Here is an 11,557-nt window from a genome sequence, read left to right on the forward strand (position 1 = left end):
AATAGCCTTGACTCTCGCCTAAACAGGACAACGCTGGATTCCAATCTTGATCGAATAAAAGGTTGCTAGAATGTTTATCATTTTAGATGAGCTGACAACTCTATTCAATGAATGGTATCACTGACTCTCGCCTAAACGGGACACTGATATCAGTTTGTTGAAGACCTAAGAAATTATTTAGGATTGTATGTTTTAGTATTTTCACTTGTCATTCCTACTTGCTATATGTTTAATAATTTCTGAATTGTGTTTGAATTTATATTGAACCATGTTATTTTCTGTTATTAAATTGTAGTTTAATTTCGAATCTTCATTGTTGGTCTAACTTGGTTTGTTGTTCTAATGGGACAAATCCCTAATGGATTGTCAACATTAGACAAACATAATAGTGTTAGATCTCGAATGATAAATATTGTAAATGCAACATCTAGCTGTTCATCAATTGATGACACCTTAGACTAGTATTTACAATATGAAACAAGAAGATTGTATAAATAAGATTACTTTGACTCTCGCTAATCGAAGCATCGTTGGATTCTTATTTAAATATGAAATTAACCTAATTCCTCTTAGCTTATTCATTTCGAATTAGCTCAATAACATATCATTGCATGAATGGTCTATAAATCATTTCATGTCATTCTATATTTTCTCTTAAGAAATTGAATGATGCATTTGATTATATTCTCAAAATTCTATCCCGAATTGATATAAATCCTCAATCTTAGAAATCTCCTACTTGTATGGGCAAATAGGCTTAGAGTTAAATTAGTAGTGGTGGTCCAAGAAAGAATTACTCATGCATATTTGGTATAAATTTAAGTCTTTGACTTTAAATTTTAGATTCCAAATATTTTTTAACACAATACAGTTTCACTTTCACAGGTGTTTTAATAATCATTTTTCTATCAATGGATTAAAACTGTAGAGAATATGAGTTTAGTATTCTGTGACCATGATCCACTTGCACTATTCTAAGAACTCTTTGATGTAACTAAACCTAAGTCATCAAAAGATACAACCACATTTTCTAAATCTATGGCATTTGTATCCACTGAAAGAGTTCATCTCATTCGCAGATGGATGTACATTCAGGGGTGGATATGAGTTTATCGTTATATTCTTAAAACAATCACTCTAGATTTTACCTTATGCAAAAGAAATTTGAAATGTTTGAAAAATTTCAAGAATTTCTTGCAATGGTGAAAAACCATTAAGGTAAGTGGTTACAGATCTTGCGAACTGATAGGGTTGGAGAAATAGTTAGTAGATATGCAGTTCAAAGATCATTAAATTGATTTTTGAATAATATCCAAACTTACCTCCCTAGAAATTCGATTTGCATATTGATGATTAGTTACTAGTCGTTGCCTAAATCCTTCTATGGTAATACAATTTCTGAATGATGCAATGGTTGGGTACTTAGTGTAAACCATTACTAGATTCATGGATGACCTAATCAAAATCTTAAGAAAAACTAGAACTGTTAACCATGGTTTGCATGTTTGTTAGCTATTCTAAGTGATTAGGGGTGGACCATCCCATAGTCATTAGAAAAGAAAGTGTTTGTTTAAAAAGATTCAACTTTTCAAAGAAAATGACTAAATCTGAAAAACAAAGTAACAAATAAAGGAGATATTTTTTCTCGATTCCAAAACTGTTCTATCATCTTATTCTACATATCATGATCCCACTGCCTCTGTTGTCTTGACACAGCCGAAGAGGTCAATACCATTTAGTTTTCTTAGACATAATTCACGGTACCTTGTCGTAGTGGGAGGGTTTCTAGGAACTCACCTTATTGTGACTTGGAAGACACTAGTGATTAAAATCCATTGTGAGTTTAAACAAGTAATGGATTGTCAAGATAAGAAACTAAGAAGAAAAGCCAATAGAACTATGGTTTGATCCATTCACATGGAATAACCTAAAGTTTTCTATTACAAGGACATAAAACGAGATTTTCGTTAATAAGTCTATTCAATGGACTTAACAAAACTTCCTGTTCCTAGTATTATAGGTTTGAGTTTATTTAAACCTATGGCTTGTGGTATACCTGGTAATTACTTACTCTAATGCAAGCAACTTACTTTAGTAAGATGCTGAATCATTTCTTTCTAATGGCAATCTATAGAAGCTTCTCGACTTCTAGGCATAGATTTTATTTATCTAAGGAAAAGTCTCAACTATTGCAGAAAAGATAAAGCCATGAAAGAATTCTATAAATCAACAGTGAAAGGTCTCAGATATGCTTTAGTATGCCTTAGACCAGACACCTGCTGTTGAGTGGGAGTAATGAGTAGGTATCAGATTAATCCAGGAGAGGAACATTGGAAGACAATCAAGTAAATCTTAAGATTAAGAAAAGGAACTATATGTTAGTCGATAAGGGTGTGTTTAAAACTCTTAGACTACACCACATCAGATTTCGAGACTTGCCTTTGTGCTAGAAAGTCTGCTGATAAGATGGTGATTACTCTGGGGTGGAGTAGTGATTTTGGAGAAGTGTAAAAATCTATCTGAAGTCTCTTGGTCTACCAGAGAGAGACTGAATGTTAAAGTTGCAGGAAAGGTACTTATTCAGTGTAAGGAAAGTTCTACACATTTGTGGCACCGTTCCAACTTGTCTTAACTACTAGTGTTACTTCCTGAATAACCAAAAAGTAGTTGCCAAAAGTATAGAATCCAGTATCCCTAGAGAGTAGACATATAGAGAGGAATTTCACATTATCAAGGATTTTGTGATTAAGGAAGAGTAATGGTGGAGAAGGTTGGGTTTAATACAACCTGTCAGATCCTATTACGAGGATTACACTACTACTACACTTGATTTGTATATCAAGGTGTTGAGATTATTTGAAATGCACATTTTGTTTTATATTAGTGCAAGTGGGAGTTTGTTGGGTTTTATGCCCTAAATAAAACTCATTTCAATATAATCAGATTTACTTATTAATAAAGATCAGAAATAACATTTTATGTTGCTTGGTTCACATGATTTATTTCATGATTATATATATATAATGTATGAATTCTATTTAAGTCCAGAACATATGAATTTGTTAATGATTATAATGTTGTCAGCACAGTGGAATATAATCTTGATTATATGTTCGAAAGTTTATTCCCTGATTTGTCAGAACACTGGATTTATACTGACATGATAATCAGGGATAGGTATTCTTACACCTTGGATAAGTGTTATGTCCTTTCTAGGGCATTGGCAAAGTTTACCAGTATCGGATGTATGGAGTATACATCGGAAGGGACCGATATTGAACTTTGATTAGATATATTAAAATTTACCGTAATATCTATTCAATTCAATATCACCCGTTGATCCTAGATCAAATGATCTTAATCCTGATATATTTAGGTTCGATCTCAAGAGTATTATACATGTTCTTTGATTTGTTAGTTAAGCCTACTTTTGGGTCAGGGTGATACGTACATTTTGGGAACATGATAGTATAATTGAGTGGGAGCGCTAACATAAATATAGAGTCTATAACCTCTATAGGAATTTAGAAGTGAAACGATGATATCCTTCGAGCTTGGATAAACAAAGATAAATGGTGGAGATCTCATTTCACTTCGCTGAAACATCATTTATACGGAGCTAAGTGTTTTAAGGATAAAATACATTGAAGGTGTAACGGTAACTTAGTGCCTATTCAATGTAGATCATCTATTAGAGGGTCATTGATCAAATTAGGATTATAACAATGGATAACTAATGACGTATCTATATCGTGGAACATATAGAGCGTTCTATATGACTGAGAGTGCAATTCCAAGTTCTAAGTGTGGATTCAATAAGGAATTAATAAGTTAGGGAATTTACTTGGTAAATTCGGTTCGACTTATTAGAAGCTCGGTTATATAGGCCCATGGTCCACATACTAGTTGAGACCATACTGCTTGTAAGACTCAGTTAATTGATTTTGATTAATCAATTATAATTCTAAAGTTAGACTATGTCTAGTTTATGAATTTTCACTAAGCAATGGCGAAATTGGAAAGAAAAGAGGTTCTAGGTTTTATTTATTAATTAAGAGACTTTATATGTCTAATTAATAAATATATTAAATGACAATATTATTTAATAATTAATTTTTAGTTATTAAATAATTAGAATCGACATTTAAATGGTTGAATTTGAAAATTGGCGTTTTTGAGAAAATGAGATGCAGAAATGATAAAACAGCAAAATTGCATAAGTGAGGCCCATTATCCAAAGCCCATGGCCGGCCACTCTTATAGGCTTTTATCATTTATTTTTTCATTATTTTAATGCCAAATAATTCTAACCTAAATATCATTTCAAAAAAAAATTGCTAACCACATTTTAAATTTCATGTTATTTTATAAATTAAATACTCAATAAAATAAAAAAAATGATAAATAAATATCCTTTTCTGATTTTATAATTTAATTTAAATAAAAAATAACAAAATTTAAAAGTTAGCAAAAATATCTTATTTCTATTTAAAATATTATGATTATAGTAATCTTATTTTAAACTTAAATAAGGTCAAATTACTTAAAATAGAACAATATTTTTTAAAAAAAAAAATTTAATATCTGACCTTAAATTAAAAAATAAGATTAAATAATCAAATTTAAAAAATAAGATAAAAAAAATAAGCAAAGAATAGATTTTTTAACTATTTTCAAATTCAAATTACACTAATATCTAAAATTAATTTTAAAAATTCAAATTAATTTATTTCTGATAATTATAATTGAAATATGAAAAGTAAAAATCAAAATATAAAACTACACAAAAAATTGAAAGTTAATTCCATGAAATAGCATGAAAAATCGAAGAAAACAAAAAAAATTGCGAGTTGTACGGATGGTATGCACAGCATACCACCCGCGTGCGCACAAGGGGAAGGGGGACCGAGATTCCTCGGCGCTGGAGGCTGCAAGCAGCCATTCCGCACGCGTGAGGGAGGGTGATCACCATCTTGATTTTTCCGATTTCAAAAATTCATAACTAATTCAAATAAAATCGAAATTGAGTTCTGTAAAAAAGTAAATTGCTGAATTTTTTCTAAACTATCCAATAAAAATTATTCCAGAAACAAAAAATTCAATTATTTTTCCCAGAATTTCACAAACATCAATCAATCATCAATACAACACACAAAACAACATGATACCATCCAAATCACATACAAATCGTTTTAAGTCCAAATTTCTTGCAAGCAAATCAATTACCATGGCTCTGGTGCCAGTTGTTGGAATTTATTTTACCAGGACCTTAGATCTACTCACAAGTATATTATTTAACATCCTAAATATGAACTTTCTAAAACGATAATAGACACAGATAAAGTTAAGAAAACCTTACATTGGTTGCAGCAAAATAATATGTCTCCTTCCACTCAATCTCTAACCCTTGTATCCTTTTTGTTGCAGAGTATTATCAAGATCTGAGTCTGTATGTCCTTCTCTTGGATTTGGATCCTTCACAATCTTCCAAACTATGATTGAGGTACTGCTTGCTGTGTGTGGGCACTACTCTTTTACTAAGGTTATATAGAAATTGGAAGAGGAAGAGAAGAGATATAGGGGTCGGCTATAGAGAGAAAAGGGAAGGCTCAAATTTCTGAAATAAGGCAGTTTCTTGAATCACTGAATAATTGCTTAACTGCTTGATTTGGTGTAAGCCATCACTTTCTATTTATAGACAACTGCTAGGTTTAGGTTAGTAATTAATTGGCATTAAAATAACGAAAATAATAATTGGAAAATGCTTGCACAAGTGGTCGACCATGGTGTTAATGGGCCCCACTTGGATTTTGCAGTTTTCACAATTTTATTTCCATTTTCTCAAAAATACTAATTTTCCAATTTTAACCATTTAAATGCCAAAACTAATTAATTAATAACTAAAATAGATTATTAAATAATATTGTCATTTAACATAATTATTAATTAGACATATAGAGTCTCTTAATTAATAAATAAACCTAGAATCTCTTTTCTTTACAATTTCACCCCTGCTTAGTGAAAATTCACAAACTAGACATAGTCTAAGTTTAGAATTACAATTGACTAATCATAAATCAATTATTGAGTCTTACAAGCAGTGTGGTCTCAACTAGAATGGGGACCATGGATCTATATTACTGAGCTTCCAATAAGTCGAACCGAATTTACCAAGTAAATTCCTTAACTTATTAATTCCTTGTTGAATCCACTCTTAGAACTTGAAATTTCACTCTCAGACTTATATAGAGCGTTCTATATGTTCCACGATATAGATACGCTATCTCATTTAACCATTGTTATAATCTAAATGTGATCAAAGATCCTTTGTATAGATGATTTACATCGAGAAGGGATAAAATTTACCGTTTTCACCCCTCAATGTATTTGGCCCCTTAAAACACTTAGCTACCTGTAAATGATGTTTTAGTGATCTAAGATATAGTCACTGAAACAACAGCTCATCCATTTACTTCTAATTAGCTCAGCTCGAAGGGAATCATCACTTGACTTCTATACACCAATAGAAGCTATAGATTCCATATTTATGTTCAGCGCTCCCACTCAGTTATACTATCATGTTCTGAAAATATACGTATCACCATAACCCAAAAGTAGGCTTAACTAATAAATCAAAGAACATGAATAGCACTCCTAAGATTGAGCCTAAGCATATCAGGATTTAGATTCTTTTAATCTAAGATCAACTAGTGATATTGACTTGGAAAGATACAATGGTAAGTTTATAATATCTTGTCTAAGTTCAATATCGGTCCAGTCCAATGTATACTCCATACATTCAAAACTAGTACATTTTACCAATGTCCTGGAAAGAACATAACACTTATTCCAAGTGTAAGTATACTTCATCGCTGATTATCACATCAGTGTAAATCTAAAACACTGATGAAATAGGGACTCAGTCTTTTGAATCATATAATCACAATCACATTCCACTGTGTTGACAATACTGTAATTGTGAATAAATATATATGTTCTGGACTTAACTGATTTTGTGCATATATTAAATATATATATATTAAACCATAAACATGAAAAATACATGTTAACATAAATCACTTCAAAACTCTTAAATTGATAACTAATCAGATTGTAATGATTTTAATTTAGGGCACAAAACCCAACATTCTCAAGGGTCAGAAGCCGAACCTATATTAGTGCCTTCCTTCCAAGTTTCTTTGTGATGCGAGTGTCCTGAGTAAAGCTTCAAAAATTGGTCTAGGAGCTATGATAACTCTAAGATTTAGAGTTATTTTTATATCTTTAAGCTTGAATTTTAAGTTGAATTGTGGAGCAATTAATGTCTATATTATGTAATTGTGTTTACTTTGTTGTATCTTGGTAATAAATGGAATTGTGTGTGTTAGTAAGTGTTAAATAGACTTATGTTGTTGTTTTTATGTGTATTAAGCAGAAAAAAAATGCAAGAATAGGTATTTGGAAATGTTTGGGACAAGGAAGAAAAGGAGTAGAAAAATGCTTATTGCTGACTGGCATTGCTATAGCAATCATCGCATAGCAATTTGTCAGCCTAGTAAGTGTATTTCGGCAGAACGTGCATCTGGCATTAACGAAGAAAGAAAGGAGCTGAGGTGGCGAAAATGTGACCAATGACTCAACTAATAGGTGGAAAATGAAGGACAAGTGGACCATGACTTGGATTTCCAATTAGGGTAAACTTTAGTACCCTAATTAGGGAGCAAAAGGGAAAATGACCAATGCTGCATATATACTTTTAGCATCTAGAATTGGTTAGTGCATCTCCTTGAAGCGAAATCCTAGTTAGACTTATCCCTTAGAAATGATTTAGGCCATCTTTGGACGTTTGAGCCTTTCTAACCTTCCCTATAAAATAAATTTTTCCCTAGTCGCCCAAGTTTGAGCCGTTTAGCCTATTCTTGTTGTGCAACCCAATCATACATATCACACCAATCCTAATAAGCATTTCCACACATGTCCTAACTTAATTGCTCACTTGTCAAGAGCCAAGTTTCACATTAAGTTTGGGGTGAGTGTAACTTGTGGCGAGCTAATTCAAGATTATACTTTTAGCCACATTGGGGACAATGTTGGGTTGTAAGTTTGGTGTGGGGGAATTAGCTCACAAAGTATATTAGTATGCACTTTCAATTAACCTTCTCTTGCTATCTATTATATAAGTATAATATAGTAATAAATTTCTTTCTAATATATATATATATATATGAAAAAAAAAATCAGCAATGAAAAGAAAAAAAAAATGTGCTTGCAACTAAGTTTCGGGTGTTTCCCCCATTTTAGTTCAAAGAAAAAAAAAACAAAGAATAAACATAGCAAGAGAAGTCTATTCCAATACCAAGTACTTGTGAGTATAATGTATTAGGGAAGTGAGTCAAGAGAAAAAAAAAATCATAAGGAAGAGGCTCGGTTTTTGACAAGTGAAGTGGTTAGGTGTTGAGCTAGCTTAAATACATCCTTTACCATACCCTAGCCCAAGCCTAACATTACAAGCCTATTAAGTCCTATTGATCAAGGGGATAAGTTTAGACTACATTAGTGGAGAGGAGTGCATTAATCCAACTTATGGAGCTGAAGTGAATGAAAAAAAAAAAGTTTAAGGTAGTTGTAGGAAAGTTCAAAGTTTTGGTGGGATATACTTGTATAAATTGTTGAGTAGGTGACGTTGGGGAAGTATTAATGTTAAACAATGAGAAAACTTTAAAAGGGCAGCATATAAAGTTACGGCAAACACATTGTCCTATTCCATTTAATTCAATTTTTTCTGAGAGCATCAATGTTCGCTAGGTCAACTTGAATTTCTATGAAATCTCTCATTTGTCTTGTGTGTTGAGTCTTTGTGTAAAATTTGTTGTTGTGCTTTATTTTGTTTATTTTGTGTTGTCATTGCTCAGGGACGAGCAAGATTCTAAGTTTGGGGTGTTGATAAATCTAAGATTTAGAGTTATTTTTATATCTTTAAGCTTGAATTTTAAGTTGAATTGTGGAGCAATTAATGTCTATATTATGTAATTGTGTTTAGTTTGTTGTGTCTTGGTAATAAATGGAAGTGTGTGTGTGTTAGTAAGTGTTAAATAGACTTATGTTGTTGTTTTTATGTGTATTAAGCAGAAAAAAAAAATGAAAGAATAGGTATTTGGAAATGTTTGGGACAAGGAAGAAAAGGAGCAGAAAAATGCTTATTGCTGACTGGCATTGCTGTAGCAATCACCGCGTAGCAATTTGTTAGCCCAGTAAGTGTATTTTGGCAGAACGTGCAGCTGGCATTAACGAAGAAAGAAAGGAGCTAAGGTGGTGAAAGTGTGACCAATGACTCAACTAATAGGTGGAAAATGAAGGACAAGTGGACCATGACCTGGATTTCCAATTAGGGTAAACTTTAGTACCCTAATTGGAGAGCAAAAGGGAAGGAGGAGAGAATAGAAAGGTGGCTGCACTTTGAGAAAAGGGCTGGTACGAAAATTACAGCAGAAAAAGAAATCTAAGTACAGAGAAAGAAAGAAGAAGAAGAGAGTACAAAGAAGAAGACTAAGAAGAAGGAGAAGAAGGCAACCTACAAAGAGAGGATTTGAGTTTCAAACTCATTTCTCTTGCTCTCCTCTTCATTTTTTATCATTTTCTACTCTCTAGTTTTCTCTTTAACTCCATGAACATTTCATTTTCTGGTTTGATGTTTTTAATTTCAGCTATGAACTAAAATATTTGAGATTTGGGTGGTTATAAACCCTTGTATGGACTAGTACTTTGATTTTGCAGTGATTAAGTAATCTTGTCTTTGTTCAATTAGTTGTGATGAAATGTTGATTGAATGTTAATTTTTGGCCAGCTTTAACATTTAGCAAGCTAGATCTTACTTGGAAAAGTAAGACCTAGTTGAACCCATCTAATTGATGCATGATTTTTACCCTTTTTTTTAGGTATTAATTAGTAGTGAAATATGCATATTTTGCTACCATGCATAACTAAGGATTTGATGCTTTATTGAACTATTTGTGATCTAATCTGATGTAGGAATGCATTGTTAAGATTATGAATGGTTTATTGCAAGTTTAGGAAAAAGCTTGTTGGTTTTTTTTTTTTTTTTGAAATATGTTAACTCTGCCAGGATTGCTGGGTCATCGCTGTATCAACTGGGACATACAAGTGGAAATAATCACCCAAGTCTATTTTCCAAATCTGAAATTATCACCACTTTAATCACTTTTAGCCTCTTATTTTTAGTTTATTTAGTTTAAAATATTATTTCTCAAGTTTAGAATTAAGGTTAAGAATTTTTCTCTTGAATTAATTTGTTACTTTGTTTATTTTTATTTGAAATTCTTGGAATTGCTTTTAGTTGATTTTGCATTATTTAGTAAAAAGTCACTATGGAGACGAATTTTGATTACTTATCATTGTATTACTTGTTTGTAATTGTGTACACTTGCGCAATTATAAATCAATATAAATTTTCACAACAAGTTTTTGGCGCCGTTGCCGGGGACTTTAAGTTCTAAATTTTGTTTTATCAACTAATTGACATTCTAAAAATTTTTGTGCTTTTAATCTTGCTGGTTTGTTCTTTGAAATCTCAGGTATCTATAGTGTATGAACCAACAAGAGGACTTTGAACTTGCTCCTATTGACCCCGAGATTGAACGCATATTTTGAAGAAGAAGAAGAATGGTTCAAAAGGCTAAAGGCCGAGACATCATGGCTGAGAATCTTGATGATGATGGGATTGCCCAACAAATTGTTAATCCCATCATATTGGCAGATGATCGAGCAAGGGCTATACGAGAGTATGCAACCCCCATGTTTAATGAGCTCAATCCAGGTATTGTGAGGCCTAAAATACAAGCACCGCAATTTGAGCTCAAGCCAGTGATGTTTCAAATGCTCCAAAATGTGGGGCAATTCAGCGGGATGCCAACTGAGGATCCTCACCTCCATCTCCGTTCATTCTTGGAGGTGAGCGATTCTTTCAAGATCTAAGGAGTGAGTGAAGAGGTGTTAAGGTTGAAGCTATTCCCATTCTCACTACGAGACTGAGCTAGATCATGGCTCAACACTTTGCCTCCTAATTCTGTTACCAATTGGAATGACCTTGTTGAGAAGTTTCTGAGGAAATACTTTCCTCCTACTAGAAATGCAAAATTCAGAAGTGAGATCATGTCTTTTCAGCAACTTGAAGATGAGTCTACAAGTGATGCGTGGGAGAGGTTTAAGGAACTTTTGCGAAAGTGTCCACATCATGGCATTCCACATTGTATTCAGATGGAGACTTTTTATAATGGCTTGAATGCAGCTTCTCGAATGGTGTTAGATGCATTGGCCAATGGTGCTATTTTGTCGAAGTCTTACAACGAAGCATTTGAGATTTTGGAGACCATTGCAAGTAACAACTACCAATGGTCCAACACAAGAGCTCCAAGTACTAGAAAAGTGGCGGGGGTTCTTAAAGTGGATGCAATAACAGCTTTGACAGCTCAAATGGATTCCATGACGAATGTTTTGAAGAATTTGAGCATTGGGAACGCTAAAAATATTCAGCCAGCTG

At 32.6% G+C, this 11,557-nt stretch overlaps 1 non-coding gene across 1 annotated transcript; it reads right to left on the reverse strand.

The window, feature by feature from the left end:
* Positions 1 to 11,151: 11,151 nt before the first annotated feature.
* LOC115721630 (small nucleolar RNA R71) lies at positions 11,152 to 11,258 on the reverse strand. The gene has a single exon (XR_004012637.1). It is a non-coding gene; the product is annotated as a small nucleolar RNA R71 (small nucleolar RNA).
* Between the last annotated feature and the right edge of the window lie 299 nt (positions 11,259 to 11,557).

Source organism: Cannabis sativa, chromosome 2 (assembly GCF_029168945.1).
Source record: "Cannabis sativa cultivar Pink pepper isolate KNU-18-1 chromosome 2, ASM2916894v1, whole genome shotgun sequence".
NCBI classification, from domain to species: Eukaryota; Viridiplantae; Streptophyta; class Magnoliopsida; order Rosales; family Cannabaceae; genus Cannabis; species Cannabis sativa.